Raw genomic sequence first — 17,169 nt, 5'->3', positions numbered from 1 at the left:
GGGTACGACCTACAAAATTGGCTTGACACGCCAGGTCAGTACATTGCATGTACTTGCAAGACAACCAAATACATAGCATCCAAACAAGCTGCAGACAAAGCAAGAACCGAGCGCATGCAACACCCTATCTCATATCAATTACTAAACATGGCATGATAAAAATCAACTAAGCATGAACAAAATCATAACATCTACTAACATGGCAATGACATGGCATATCAGAACATAATTACAACAATGTAATAGCAAAACATAGAATTTTATCTCAATCATGGCATAACTTAACATGTCAATCAAAGCATAGCATGGCATCAAGAAACTATGCTGAAAATAAACTACCAATAATATCCAATGCAGACATAGCATTTTAACATTATGCAATCATCTTTTGTTCTATCATGGTTCTTTAAATGCAAATAATGATATATTATTCCAGCAATGCAACCAAACTTGTGCACCGAGTCCCTCGGACTCTCTTATCAACTATGATCATCTCTGGATCACAAACACACCACCAAAGTGGTCTTTCTCAAGAACAACTTGTGATCCTTACGGCGATCACAACAACGACCAACACTTGGTCTCCAACCGTGGCGATCACAACCACGACCAATATTTGGCCCGTGATCCTTACGGCGATCACAACCACTTATCTCATCATCAAAATATCGTCGTGACTCCTCACGACTATCTCATAGTTCAAGTCACCATATTTTTGTTATCACATATTTATTTACCAATTTAATTATTTCAGGTTTATCCTCCATTTCGACCAAGACCTGATAGTGGGACCTACTACGAACTGTGTTGCTATCAATAGACTTGATACACTCTACAGAGGTAGCACACTGTACCCACACCACGAAACCCATGGCCTCGTCATCCCATTCGGGTGGACCAACGGCATTCCGACGAAACCAACCTACTGCCATGAAGCTCTCCCGGCCACTCCGACCCAATCCCCAACGGGCTGGTCCTGGGTGGCCCCGTGTCTACCAAAGACACCCCAACCACCGTCGTGGTCAACTCCCACTCGGGGACACTCCCACTCGGGGACTGGTACCAAAAATCTCAAAAACGAGCACACAAGGTTATGTCCTCTTACCTGATCAGGATAAGCACGCCCATAACCTTCCCTAGTGGGAGGCACCGGCAAGAGGTCACGACAATAGCTCGCATTAAGGCCTCCCAGAAGGCAAATGTGGCTGCACTGAAAAAGTTCGGTTTGGCGGCACTATGACTCGATCCCATCAATGACGAAGGAGGTTTGTTATTATTAAGTCATTTTATTTCCTTCTCCATCATCATGTACATATTTAACATGAGTGCAACATGCCGCATACAAATGCACAAACAAAATATTGAACTCCTCAAGTGCACAACTATAACATAAAGGACACGACAATAGTATATCAACGGTGCATTACAATCCTCATAACAGTTTATAACGATGACATGCAAATAAAGTAGAGTAGTGGCATGGCATTATTAATAATAACATTCTAATTAACATGGCAAAGGTATCATGAAACACAAGCATGCAAGGTAGGTATAAAGAAATAACTGCCGATGAAAACGATAGCAAACAACTGCAACTACACACACACACAAGGTGCAAGCAAAGTCAACATGCAAGTTCAGGGCTCATGATAAAAGGTTGGCTTGCCTGGGGGTCGACAAATACTCCGGGAAGAAGTGTGAAACGATCGCAAAAAGATTTGCCGGAAACAGTTCTCTCTCGGAGGGGGCTGTTTACGGGCAAGGGCAAAATGGTCATTTTCACTGGTGAAAATATTATGAAAATGATATCAACGGAAAGGGCTCGACGAAAAGAAGCCGTGGGCTTTGGAATCACCTGATTCGGAGCTACGGGTAAAAAGATATGACTGTTTAACTACTAGGGGCCTATCTATAAAGAAAATCATTACAAACTGGGCCCTGGCAGAAAAACAGATCGCGCCTTTCTCAGAAATACGCTTTCCAGAAAGGAAAACGCATTCTGACCCGAAGAAGGGGAAGAATACGCTTTCGGTGATTGAAAGCGCACTATCCAGCAATACGCTTTCGCGTGGACGAAACGGCTTTTTGGCGGGGGCGCCGAAACTTATCCACGCTGGCAGGACCGGTCAACACGGCAGAGGCGGGGCCGGGCGCCAGAGTCGCTGCCAGGTGGGGTCAGGGAAAGGTGCGGGGCCCGCCTGGCCAGGTCAACGCCTTCTTCTTCCTCCCGCGCGGGAGCGAGCCTGGCCGAGGGAGGCGTTCGCCCCGACGGCGCTCGACGGCGACTCCGGCTAGCTCTCGGGCCGTGCGACCTATCGAAATGCGCAGGACGGAGAGGCGCATCTCGGGGTGGTCTCTGTTGCTGGCGAGGAGCGCGGGAGAAGGAGCAGCAGGGCCTGCGGCGGAGAGGGGGTTCAGGGTCGGGTGGACACGGGGCTCCGGTGAGGGAAATGGAAGGCCGAGGCTATGGGGAGGCTCACTGGAGCATGGGGGATGCGGTGGTGGTGAGAGTATGGAGAGGGAAACACTGCATCGCTGGAATCGGGGGAGACCCGAGGCGGCGACCACGGTGGTGATGGGGTCAGAGAGAGGCTCTGAGCTCGGGGAGAGGCTCGGGGAGGGGCTTGTGGACTGCGAGGATGCTCGGGGCATGCTTAAATAGCCGCGGGAGGGCTTGAGCAGGTGGCACGCGGCAGGCAACGTGTCCGTGCGCCGGCGAGGGGCGCAGTGTCGGCAGACGCGGCCAATACTCACAGGAAGCGGCAGGAAGGCGACGAGGAGGGTGAGGACGAGCGCCAGAGGTTCACTGAATCGACCAAAGCTTGCGGACGAACGGAGGAAGAGGACATCGGGGAGGAAGGCGACGATGCACAGGAGCGCACTGTTCCAGTCGTTGGCACGGCTCGCCGGAGAAGAAAACGAAGGGGGGCAGCGGTCCAGAGGGAAGACGGGCGTCGAGGGGGAGCTGTTGGGCATTAATGGCGAGGCCAGAGGCGGTCGGGGCAGCGATGCCGACGACCACTGTGGCTAGACCCCCGTTTGGGCTGGTTACACGCGTGGTCACCACTGTCATGGCACGCTCTGGGGTTTTAACTGATGTAAATCATGTCTATCGCGTAGTCCTTCCAGCGTGGAGTGTTACCATGGTGAAAGATCGGGCAGAGACAAATGGAGATGAGTGAAACAAGCTCCACAAGTTTGCTGTTGCAAACTTGGCAACATCCTAGAGATTAAACCAGAGAGGTTAAATGGTAAACTTTATGTCCGGGAGGCTTGGGGTAGAAAGGACTACGGTCCTGGGAGTTTTGAGGTAAAATGGACAACTATTTACCATAGTTGCTGTACAACCACCAAAACTGACCCAGAAACTTAATCATGATGAAACACTCACTAGGAGTGATGGATTGGCCTATAACTTGGCAAATCCTGATGATTCTAATAAACCATGATGCTGTAAATAGTTCATACCAAATGGACTCACCAAAATGGTACTTCCTTCACAGCTATCATTTCTGTCCAAAAACTTTAGAAAAATCCTCAGGGCAATTGGTCAAGTGAAATGAGCCACAATGTTGTGGAGATAGTTTATATGAGTAGGAGAAGGTTTGGAAAAATTATCAGCCATAATGGAGCAAGATAAAATACACTTGCTTCACAAACTGAAAATTTGGACAGAAAACAAGAATTGCTCCTGTGCTCACATAGTTCAATGAAATGAACTGAATTTGGGTGGAGGATAATGATTCTAGATACTTGAGAGGATGGAAAAGTTTCATCCCATTTGGAAACACTATGAAGGTACTTCCTTCACAAACTTGTGTTCTGGTCAAAAACTTTGAAAAATTGCACAGGGAGCTAGGGTGAATGTATTGAGCTCGTCTTTGGTATCCATGGGTTATTTAACAATGTTAAAGACCCTGCCAAATTGGATCTCAATTGGACTTAGCAATAAAGCACTTCCTTTGCAAAATTTCAGAGAAGGCAGAAACTTGCATTGGATCATGTGCCAAATTTTGAACTGTGGAATCTTGATATTAGGATGGAGCTAGTGAATATATAGCAAGGACAAGCTCCACAATTTATGTGGGAATTTTCTCTGCTATTAAAATAGTAGTTCCTTTGTAAATTGGCAGAAATGCAATATTGGCATTAAATAGGAAAAGGCAATTTTCCTTATTTAATTATGGCCAATATACTTGCCAGAGCTTGGATTAGGCATAAGCATCAACTCCACCAATTCTCATGAATTTAGGATATGGCTAGATATGCCTTTGGATTTTATTCCTTAGAAAGGCAAGAAAAGGAATAAATCATAATTCAAAAATATTGTATTGGACTTAGCAATATTTTTGCATATCCAAGGTTAAGAAAGATAGGATGATCTCTGGGATCAATTGGGAGGATCAACAGAACAAGGAAAATGGTGGCTCCTTTGTAATCACAAGGGCATATCCAAATTCCAAAATTTTGGAATTAGGGTTTAAGAGGAATTGAGCTGATGCAAATGAGGTCTTTCCCACTGAAAAAGACATGAGCAGGATTTTGAAAGGGTGGAAATGACAAAATTTTCTCAGGGTCATCTAGCAAACTCAGGAGAAAATTTTGAAAATGAGTGCCAGGAAGGAATAATAGCACAAAACTTGATAACCCAATTTTGGGGCTGTTACAGGATAATTTGTAACGAGCAACAAGTAACAAAAGTAAATAAAGTGCAGCAAGGTGGCCCGATCCGTTTTGTAGCAAAGGACAAGCCTAGACAAACTCTTATAAAGAGAAAAGCGCTCCCGAGGACACATGGGAATTATCGTCAAGCTAGTTTGCATCACGTTCATATGATTCGCGTTCGGTACTTTGATAATTTGATATGTGGGTGGACCGGTGCTTGGGTGTTGTTCTTACTTGAACAAGCATCCCACTTATGATTAACCTCTATTGCAAGCATCCGCAACTAAAACAAAAGTATTAAGGTAAACCTAACCATAGCATGAAACATATGGATCCAAATCAGCCCCTTACGAAGCAACACATAAACTAGGGTTTAAGCTTCTGTCACTCTAGCAACCCATCATCTACTTATTACTTCCCAATGCCTTCCTCTAGGCCCAAATAATGGTGAAGTGTTATGTAGTCGACGTTCACATAACCCCACTAGAGGATAAACAACATACATCTCAACAAAATATCGAACGAATACCAAATTCACATGACTACTAATAGCAAGACTTCTCCCATGTCCTCAGGAACAAACATAACTACTCACAAAGCATATTCATGTTCATAATCAGAGGGGTATTAATATGCATATAGGATCTGAACATATGATCTTCCACCAAATAAACCAACTAGCATCAACTACAAGGAGTAATCAACACTACTAGCAACCTACTAGTACCAATCCTGGACTTGGAGACAAGAATTGGATACAAGAGATGAACTAGGGTTTTGAGAGGAGATGGTGCTGGTGAAGATGTTGATGGAGATTGCCCTCTCCCGATGAGAGGAGCGTTGGTGATGACGATGGCGATGATTTCCCCCTCCCGGAGGGAAGTGTCCCCGGCACAACAGCTCTACCGGAGCCCTAGATTGGTTCCGCCAAGGTTCCGCCTCGTGGCGGCGGAGTCTCATCCCGAAAGGTTTCTTATGATTTTTTCCTCGACGAAAGACTTCATATAGCAGAAGATGGCCACCGGAGAGCCAACAGGGGGCCCACGAGGCAGGGGGCGCGCCCTGGGGGGTAGGGCGCGCCCCCCACCCTCGTGGCCAGGTGGGGCCCCCTCTGACGTACTTCTTCCGCTCAATATTTTTATTATTTCCAAAAATGACTTTCGTGGAGTTTGAGGACTTTTGGAGTTGTGCAGAATAGGCCTCTAATATTTGCTCCTTTTCCAGCCCAGAATTCCAGCTGCCGGCATTCTCCCTCCTTATGTAAACCTTGTAAAATAAGAGAGAATAGGCATAAGTATTGTGACATAATGTGTAATAACAGCCCGTAATGCAATAAATATCTATATAAAAGCATGATGCGAAATGGACGTATCAGAAGGCTACCCTGCCACTCTCGACACGGTCGCTTGAGCTGTTGAGCAGACTCGAAACAGAACAAGGGCGTTCCCAATAGCGGGAGGGCCCCTTTGCGTGCAGGTTTTCCATACAAAGAACAAGATCTCCGAGGGGAACAACCTTATATAAAAAGGAAAACATTTAAAGTTCGGCATGACTTAGCTTTCTTGTCACCTCTCTGGCGCCATTCGCGCTTGAAGGCAGCGTCGTCCTCTTGGTCATATTCTTCCTTAGAAACCACGGCCACGAGGAGCTGCTAAGCTGGTTGCTAAACCAGATTCTCTCAGCCACGCCCCCTACCTGGCGCGCCAAAGATGTCGGTGAGAACGACACCTATGGGATCACTTGGATCCCTTCTACGGTTGGCGAGTGCGGGGTCGTGAGAAGAGCAGGTCTAACAAGAAGCACACGGATCGTTTACCCAGGTTCGGGCCGCGAGGATGCGTAATACCCTAGTCCTGCTTTGGTGGATGTATTAAGTGCTCTTGTGTTCTTGAGCTAGCTACGGGTGTAACTTGCCCAAAAGAGCCGAATCCCCCTCCAGTATGCCATGGGCCTCCTTTTATAGTCGAAAGGGGCTGCCACAGTGGCACACAGGAGATGGAAAGGTCTACAGTGCTGCGAGCTTATCGCCCGTATTACAGGACAAGACACATTTAATGCATCGCTTAGGTGTCCCTTAGCTTTATCGGGGACGGGAATGGGGCCCGTCCCGTCCCGTCCGTCGCCGCCTTGCCTTGCTTTGACACGCGCCCAGGCCAGCGATGCATGTGGTGCCATGTAGGCAGGCAGGCAGCTGAGGCGGCGCAGTGGTAGGGTCTTCACGAAGATCTGCATGCCACCACGCAGGTGCTTGCTGAGTTGGCTTGGAAGCCGCCCGTCGCCATGCAGGTGCCTTCCCAACTGGTTGAGCTAGCAGCTGCTCGGGGACGTCGGTAGAGTCTTGGCCGGCGCGGGCCTGGCGGTTGCCCCGTGGACGCCCTCGACAAAGGCCTTGCCGGGGGCCCGGCAAGGGTCTTGCCGTGGCGTTGCAGTCGTCCCCAGCAAGGCGCTTGCCGGGGGTCTTGTGGATTTCCTCGGCTGGGATTCCGCCGAGGGTCGCCGTCTTCTGGTCCTCATCTGATCTCACATGTTTATGATCTTGACAAAGATCTGCATGCCATCATAGAGGTGCCTCCCAAGCCTTGGTTCCAACGTAGTTGGTTGGGTCGGAACCCGTGGGCTCAAGGGAGGCTCGCTCTGTTGGTGTCAGGTAAGTTGCCCTGGCAAGGCTCTCACTGGGGCCGCGGAGGCCGCCCCGGCAAGGGCCTAGCTGGGGGAGTCCACCTCGCCATCTTGCTCTTTGGTGTTTCTGGTCTTGGCGTTGCCTTGACCGTCTTGTGCTCTGGCTTCTCTCCGGATCCCCTCCTTTGCCCTGCTGAGTGTGGCCATGGCACGCGCGCGGCTCTGACTGCAAGTAAAGGGGTCAGAAGGAGAGCCCCTACTTTTGTACACCAACAACTTCTTTGCTTGAACCACACACTTAGCTCTTGCACTTCATCCAACCGTTGTAGATATTGAAACAAAGGTAGCCATCCATTGCAGCGTAGAGGATGTGTTCTATATCTAGTACATTCCACTGCCATGCATGACGATGAAACGTGTACGGAGGTTTCTCTAGTTTACCGTACGAAGGATGAACCATGGCTCCTGCCAGGGTCAGCATTGAAGGCTGACCACGGGAGGGCACCAGCCGATTCTTCTGGAGGTCGAAGGGGTTGCCTACAACGAGGCCTATCTGACCCATGACTCTTTTGTCATTCGTAAAGTCTATAGTAACGAATTTGACTAGGCTGCCCTTGAGGAAGTTCTTAAATTCCTCGCACTCAACGTCGGCATGGCATATGTGGTAAACCAAGCATAAGTCATGCACGCGAACCTGGATCACGGCGGGCTTCTTCTTCTCTTCCTCCTTTAGATCCTTCTCTTGTCCCAGGACTGTGGTGTACTCAACATCTAGCCCAGCGACCCACTCATCATTTGAGTTTTCGAACATGCGACTGAAGCGAGCAAGGCATCCTTTCACCGTCGCGGAGGAACGGGTGTAGATGACGTCGAACTCATCGACGGTGATGGTTCTAACCTTGTACTCACCGCCGATCATGGAGATTTGGGACGCCATGAATTTGGGAGGAGGGTTAGGATTAGTGTAACTGCCGTAATGTGAAAGGACGGGATGACTAGGAGCGAACTGCCGTAATGTTAAAGGACGTCCGGGGACGAGTAGGAGCGAACTGCCAGCGGTTTTTCGATTGTAAAAATGCTAAGTGGGGCGTGCGAACGGCAGGGTAGTGGCTTGCCTGCTGGATAAATGGATTCATGCACAGTGCTATGGGGGCCCAATTAGATGTCATGTCTACTCGACGCCCAATTAAATGGCTTTCGATGTCATGTCAAGCGTCGGGAAAATTACAGGTGATATGAAGCTTTCCATTCTCCCATGATACGGGCTTCCGAGAGCCCTTGGATCTGAGATCGAACGGTTGCATGGCGTGATTCTAGACCTATGGGCGAATATCCTATCTTGGAGGGTTATTCTGCAAATTTTCAGCAACTTAGCATGCGACCGTTCGATCTCAGATCCAAGGGCTGCCAGCAGCCCGTATCATGGTCGCGCTGCCTACCACGACCGTTGCCTCGCTCGTGCGGTCGCGCCCTTGGAGATTTAACACATTGCGTTAGGCTATCTGATGTTGGCATGTCATACATAGTCATCACTTAGTCACTCGTACTACAACAAGGTTAGCTATAAGAGTATTTTTTTTACTTCTCTCTATCTCTTTCTTCGTAGTATTTATTGCATTTGCCAAGGAGTGACCTCTTTCAATGAAATGATGCTTAGATGAGGTGCTAAGGGCATTAAATGGCTTAGCAATCAAGTTCCCAATGCATAGGTGCTTAGTTTTTTGTTGCTAAGTTTGCTTCATTTAATTAACTATAGACTCAAAATTATCTTTTCACCTAGGTACATGCGCTTAGCACCGTTTCTTCATTTGGTCACCAAACTAGTCTCTCTCTTCTTAATTAACTTGCCAAATCAGACTTTATGCCTATGTGGCAAGCTTAGCACCTGTAGGAGCAAGTAAGTACTCCATCCGTTCCAAAATAGATGACTCAACTTTGTACTAAATTAACTTTAAGTTAGTACAAAGTTGGGTCATCTATTTTGGAACGGAAGGAGTACAATAGTGGGCTATAAGCCCGCTTTACATGGCATTTTTGCATATGTGGAGGAAAGAGGCAAGGAAAAAGTGGAGGAGTGGGCTCTCATGCAAGAGCCAGCCTCTACATGGTGGAGCATTGGGAGAGGTACCTGTATGGAGGTGGTCAGGAATCGGGAGACTAACGCCGGTCATAGCACCATAGTTAAAATGATAATGGCAAGTCAAATCACGGGGCCCCACCTGTCCAGCAGTAACTCGCTGTGAAATCACACAGCCCTACGTTTACAGCAGCCTACTCCCTCATCTTCTCGTGTCTCTGTCGAACCAACTAGGCGAAACTGCCCCGCCTACCGCGCAGGAAAAGCCCCGCCCTCGACTTTTAAATAATACAGTATACTAATTTTGTATCCATGGATTGCGCCATGGAGCAAAGCCTCAAGAAAACGGCGGTACACATGTACAGAGTATACAGCACGCCCGTCGCGTTCGCGTCGCACCCCAGACGGTCGGTCGGTCTGCCACGCCGCTCTCCGAATGGAACGCGCGTCATATTGCGTTTGCACACACATGTGGGACCGCAATTGAGAACCGACCATAGGCACACTCCCTGGCCCCGCAAGTCGGGTGAGTTAATAGAAGAGAGAGACGAGCGATAGTACTACTAGAGAAGTGTTGTAGGAGTACATACGTTGGTACCTGGATGATCCCTGCAAGACACAGAAGATCAGTTCGTCCATGCATGTGACCAGACTCCAGCAGACACGCCTGGATTGGCTATCGTCTACATATCGAGCAGGCTGTGTTGTACAGGGCTGTAGTTCTGGTGAGAAATCTAAAAAAAAGGTTTCTTGTCATCTCGCAAAATTAGGTGTCATGTGCTTCGGATCACTGCGAGGGTTAAACAGCGACAACTGAGTTGGGCTAGTCATTGGGGGCACATGCACGAAGACTACTCGGCTTCTATCTAGGTCAAGCCGATGTTAATTAGGACATCTATCGACGGACCCCTTTTCTACGAGTTTATCTTTAATTTGAGCTTTGATCCTCGTCTAGTTTGTCCGTCGGGATTCATCTTGTCTCCTTTGGGCAGTGAGGTTATGATTTCTTGTCATGTGGCATTTTTTCGTGTTATATGTTATAATCCGGTGCTTCAAATCAAAATGACGACAACTGCGCCTCCGGGGCACGTGCATGAAGACTTCTTGACAGTCATTGCCGAGGTCAAGCCGGCTCCGGCCGGTAGACAAAAGAAAACTAGTACTCCACTATATAGGCAGGAGCCTCCGCGCTTTCTTGCTAGTGTTGCTCTCTTCACACTGTCTCGTCCTCTCCAGATCTAAACACGACAGCAGTGGCCACACTCTCTCTCTCTGCTCACCACTGGTCACAGATCCAGCCGGATCCTCTCCGCCGGGGAAGGTGAGAAGGTGCAACGTTCACGGGGTCGTCCTCGGCGACGTCTCTTACCCACTGCCGGCGCGTTCCGATCAGCGTGCCTTGCCGTTCTCTCCCAAGCATCGCTGGCGAGGGAGGGCCTCCCACCCCTTCTTCCTCGCTGTCGTAGTGTGGGCAGATCCGGCCTCCCGCCGCCCACCTAGCGACATCCCGGCGACCCTCAGGTATAACTTCCTTCGAAACCGGCCTTGCTCTACTTCCCGAGCTCCTGACGTCGCTGCATTTGTATCTTTTACTATTTCTCAGGCCCCCTCGTAGATAGGATCGATCGGCTGTTCAAAAACCACCTAATTTTTTACTGTTAAGAGGTAAAACTAGTTCATGCACTCGAATCTAGTACTACTTGGTTCAAACAAGGAGGAAAGGGGGTGGTGGGGGGGGAAGATTTGTTACCTGAATCTAGGACTTGGTCGAAAGAGGAAATAATGGGGGCAAAAAGTAGCAGAGACTGGCTATCCAACTGGTCTCTGGGTCTAATAGGGAAATAAAGGGAACACAGTACAAACTCAATATAAACCCGATCTATTGGTTGAAAAAGGAAAGAAAGTGGGGACTGGGGGACAAGTCAACAGAGTAAGTCCAGCACTAGATTTGCTAGCCTCACACAGTATAAGGTGGCTATATACCGAACAAAAATGGGACCAACCCAGATATCCTCTTCTGATGTTTGTTGCCCCGAGCCGCTCTTATGTAATGCCACTGGTAAAATGTAGCAGTCGCACTGTTAAAAGTAAGGACATGTTAAACCAATGTTGTTTTCAATGTAATGCCTCCAGTAATATGAATCAATGGCACGTTTTTCATGTCCTGCTAAATTTCCCATTAAGATAAGTTGCTTCTTTTCGTTAGAGATGCAACTGTCCTGGTCCGCCTACTCTCCCGTGCCCAAATACCGACTCTGTAGCAGCTGTTAATGTAATGTTGCTGGTAAAATGAAGCAATGACACCATTAAAGTAATGTCGTATTTAACGGTTGTCATAGTTAATCCTAATGCCCACACTAATTGTTGGGGAACGTAGTAATTTCAAAAAAAATCCTACGCACACGCAAGATCATGGTGATGCATAGCAACGAGAGGGGAGAGTGTTGTCCACGTACCCTCGTAGACCGACAGCGGAAGCGTTATCACAATGCGGTTGATGTAGTCGTACGTCTTCACGATCCGACCGATCAAGTACCGAACGTACGACACCTCCAAGTTCTACACACGTTCAGCTCGATGACGTCCCTCGAACTCCGATCCAGCCGAGTGTTGAGGGAGAGTTTTGTCAGCACGACGGCGTGGTGACGATGATGATGTTCCACCGACGCAGGGCTTCGCCTAAGCTTCGCGACGGTATTATCGAGGTGTAATATGGTGGAGGGGGGCACCGCACACGGCTAAAATAGCGTATATCAAGTGTGTAGAGAGGTGCCCCCTGCCCCCGTATATAAAGAAGCAAGGGGAAGGCCGGCTGCCCTTGGCGCGCCAAAGAGATGGGGGGAGTCCTCCTCCTAGTAGGAGTAGGACTCCCCTTTCCTTTTCCTACTAGGAAAAGAAGGGGGAAGGAAAGAGAGGGAGAGGAAGAGGGAAAGGGGGCTGCGCCCCCTCTCCTAGTCCAACTAGGACTCCTCCTGGGAGGGGGCGCGCCACCTCCTGGCTGCTGCCCTCTCTCTCCCCTCGAGGCCCACTAAGGCCCAATACTTCCCGGGGGGGTTCCGGTAACCCTCCGGCACTCCGGTTTAATCCGAAACTTCTCCGGAACACTTCCGGTGTCCGAATATAGTCGTCCAATATATCAATCTTTATGTCTCGACCATTTCGAGACTCCTCGTCATGTCCGTGATCACATCCGGGACTCCGAACAACCTTCGGTACATCAAAACATCTAAACTCATAATATAACTGTCATCGTAACTTTAAGCGTGCGGACCCTTTGGGTTCGAGAACTATGTAGACATGACCGAGACACCTCTCCGGTCAATAACCAATAGCGGGACCTGGATGCCCATATTGGTTCCCACATATTCTACGAAGATCTTTATCGGTCAGACCGCATAACAACATACGTTGTTCCCTTTGTCATCGGTATGTTACTTGCCCGAGATTCGATCGTCGGTATCTCGATACCTAGTTCAATCTCGTTACTGGCAAGTCTCTTTACTCGTTCCATAATACATCATCCCGCAACTAACTCATTAGTCACAATGCTTGCAAGGCTTATAGTGATGTGCATTACCGAGTGGGCCCAGAGATACCTCTCCGACAATCGGAGTGACAAATCCTAATCTCGAAATACGCCAACCCAACAAGTACCTTTGGAGACACCTGTAGAGCACCTTTATAATCACCCAGTTACGTTGTGACGTTTGGTAGCACACAAAGTGTTCCTCCGGTAAACGGGAGTTGCATAATCTCATAGTCATAGGAACATGTATAATTCATGAAGAAAGCAATAGCAACATACTAAACGATCGGGTGCTAAGCTAACGGAATGGGTCAAGTCAATCACGTCATTCTCCTAATGAGGTGATCCCGTTAATCAAATGACAACTCATGTCTATGGCTAGGAAACATAACCATCTTTGATTAACGAGCTAGTCAAGTAGAGGCATACTAGTGACACTCTGTTTGTCTATGTATTCACACATGTATTATGTTTCCGGTTAATACAATTCTAGCATGAATAATAAACATTTATCATGATATAAGGAAATATATAATACTTTATTATTGCCTCTAGGGCATATTTCCTTCAGTCTCCCACTTGCACTAGAGTCAATAATCTAGATTACATAGTAATGATCCTTACACCCATGGAGTCTTGGTGCTGATCATGTTTTGCTCGTGGAAGAGGCTTAGTCAACGGGTCTGCAACATTTAGATCCGTATGTATCTTGCAAATTTCTATGTCTCCCACCTGGACTAAATCCCGGATGGAATTGAAGCGTCTTCTGATGTGCTTGATTCTCTTGTGAAATCTGGATTCCGTTGCTAAGGCAATTGCACCAGTATTGTCACAAAAGATTTTCATTGGTCCCGATGTACTAGGTATGACACCTAGATCGGATATGAACTCCTTCATCCAGACTCCTTCATTTGCTGCTTCCGAAGCAGCTATGTATTCCGCTTCACACGTAGATCCCGCCACGACACTTTGCTTAGAACTGCACCAACTGACAGCTCCACCGTTCAATGTAAATACGTATCCGGTTTGCGATTTTGAATCATCCAGATCAGTGTCAAAGCTTGCATCAACGTAACCCCTTACGATGAGCTCTTTGTCACCTCCATAAACGAGAAACATATCCTTAGTCCTTTTCAGGTATTTCAGGATGTTCTTGACCGCTGTCCAGTGATCCACTCCTGGATTACTTTGGTACCTCCCTGCTAAACTTATAGCAAGGGACACATCAGGTCTGGTACACAGCATTGCATACATGATAGAGCCTATGGCTGAAGCATAGGGAACATCTTTCATCTTCTCTCTATCTTCTGCAGTGGTCGGGCATTGAGTCTTACTCAATCTCACACCTTGTAGTACAGGCAAGAACCCTTTCTTTGCTTGATCCATTTTGAACTTCTTCAAAACTTTGTCAAGGTATGTGCTTTGTGAAAGTCCAATTAAGCGTCTTGATCTATCTCTATAGATCTTAATGCCTAATATATATGCAGCTTCACCGAGGTCTTTCATTAAAAACTCTTATTCAAGTATCCCTTTATGCTATCCAGAAATTCTGTATCATTTCCAATCAGTAATATGTCATCCACATATAATATCAAAAATGCTATCGAGCTCCCACTCACTTTCTTGTAAATACGGGCTTCTCCAAAAGTCTGTATAAAACCAAATGCTTTGATCACACTATCAAAGCGTTTATTCCAACTCCGAGAGGCTTGCACCAGTCCATAAATGGATCGCTGGAGCTTGCACACTTTATTAGCTCCCTTTGGATCGACAAAACCTTCCGGTTGTATCATATACAACTCTTCTTCCAGAAATCCATTCAGGAATGCAGTTTTGACATCCATTTGCCAAATTTGATAATCATAAAATGCGGCAATTGCTAACATAATTCGGACAGACTTAAGCATCGCTACGGGTGAGAAGGTCTCATCGTAGTCAATCCCTTGAACTTGTCGAAAACCTTTCGCAACAAGTCGAGCTTTATAGACAGTAACATTACCATCAGCATCAGTCTTCTTCTTAAAGATCCATTTATTTTCAATGGCTTGCCGACCATCTGGCAAGTCAACCAAAGTCCATACTTTGTTCTCATACATGGATCCCATCTCGGATTTCATGGCTTCAAGCCATTTTGCGGAATCTGGGCTCACCATTGCTTCTTCATTGTTCGTAGGTTCGTCATGGTCTAGTAACATGACCTCCAGAACAGGATTACCGTACCACTCTGGTGCGGATCTTGATCTAGTTGACCTACGAGGTTCAGTAATAACTTGATCTGAAGTTTCATGATCATTATCATTAACTTCCTCACTACTTGGTGTAGGTGTCGCAGAAACTGATTTCTGCGATGATCTACTTTCCAATAAGGGAGCAGGTACAGTTACCTCATCAAGTTCTACTTTCCTCCCACTCACATCTTTCGAGAGAAACTCCTTCTCTAGAAAGGATCCATTCCTAGCAACGAATATCTTGCCTTCGGATCTGTGATAGAAGGTATACCCAGCAGTTTCTTTTGGGTATCCTATGAAGGCACATTTCTCCGATTTAGGTTCGAGCTTATCAGGTTGAAGTTTCTTCACATAAGCATCGCAACCCCAAACTTTAAGATACGACAACTTTGGTTTCTTGCCAAACCATAGTTCATAAGGCGTCGTCTCAACGGATTTCGATGGTGTCCTATTTAGAGTGAATGCAGCCGTCTCTAAAGCATATCCCCAAAACGATAGCGGTAAATCAGTAAGAGACATCATAGATCGCACCATATCTAATAAAGTACGATTACGACGTTCGGACACACCATTACGCTGTGGTGTTCCGGGTGGCGTGAGTTGCGAAACTATTCCGCATTGTTTCAAATGTAGACCAAACTCGTAACTCAAATATTCTCCTCCACGATCAGATCGTAGGAATTTTATTTTCTTGTTACGATGATTTTCAACTTCACTCTGAAATTCTTTGAACTTTTCAAATGTTTCATACTTATGTTTCATTAAGTAGATATACCCATATCTGCTCAAATCATCTGTGAAGGTGAGAAAATAACGATATCCGCCTCGAGCCTCAATATTCATCGGACCACATACATCTGTATGTATGATTTCCAACAAATCTGTTGCTCTCTCCATAGTTCCGGAGAACGGTGTTTTGGTCATCTTGCCCATGAGGCACGGTTCGCAAGTACCAAGTGATTCAAAATCAAGTGATTCCAAAATTCCATCAGTATGGAGTTTCTTCATGCGCTTTACACCGATATGACCTGAACGGCAGTGCCATAAATAAGTTGCACTGTCATTATTAACTCTGCATCTTTTGGCTTCGACATTATGAATATGTGTATCACTACTATCGAGATTCATTAAAAATAGACCACTCTTCAAGGGTGCATGACCATAAAAGATATTATTCATATAAATAGAACAACCATTATTCTCTGATTTAAATGAATAATCGTCTCGCATTAAACAAGATCCAAATATAATGTTCATGCTCAACGCTGGCACCAAATAACAATTATTTAGTTCTAAAACTAATCCCGAAGGTAGATGTAGAGGTAGCGTGCCGACGGCGATCACATCGACTTTGGAACCATTTCCCACGCGCATCGTCACCTCGTCCTTAGCCAATCTTCGCTTAATCCGTAGCCCCTGTTTCGGGTTGCAAATATTAGCAACAGAACCAGTATCAAATACCCAGGTGCTACTGCGAGTATTAGTAAGGTACACATCAATAACATGTATATCACATATACCTTTGTTAACCTTGCCATCCTTCTTATCCGCCAAATACTTGGGGCAGTTCCGCTTCCAGTGACCAGTCTGCTTACAGTAGAAGCACTCAGTTTCAGGCTTAGGTCCAGACTTGGGTTTCTTCTCCTGAACAGCAACTTGCTTGCTGTTCTTCTTGAAGTTCCCTTTCTTCTTCCCTTTGCCCTTTTTCTTGAAACTAGTGGTTTTACTGACGATCAACACTTGATGCTCCTTTTTGATTTCTACCTCCGCTGCCTTTAGCATTGCGAAGAGCTCGGGAATTGTCTTATCCATCCCTTGCATGTTATAGTTCACCATGAAGCTCTTGTAGCTTGGTGGCAGTGATTGAAGAATTCTGTCAATGACGCAATCATCCGGAAGTTGAACTCCCAGTTGAATCAAGTGATTATTATACCCAGACATTCTGAGTATATGCTCACTGGCAGAACTATTCTCTTCCATCTTGCAGCTATAGAACTTATTGGAGACTTCATATCTCTCAATCCAGGCATTTGCTTGAAATATTAACTTCAACT

This window comes from Triticum aestivum, chromosome 1D (genome assembly GCF_018294505.1).
Source record: "Triticum aestivum cultivar Chinese Spring chromosome 1D, IWGSC CS RefSeq v2.1, whole genome shotgun sequence".
NCBI lineage: Eukaryota > Viridiplantae > Streptophyta > Magnoliopsida > Poales > Poaceae > Triticum > Triticum aestivum.
The sequence above is the reverse complement of the archived record's forward strand: the minus strand, read 5'-3'. Positions refer to the sequence as shown.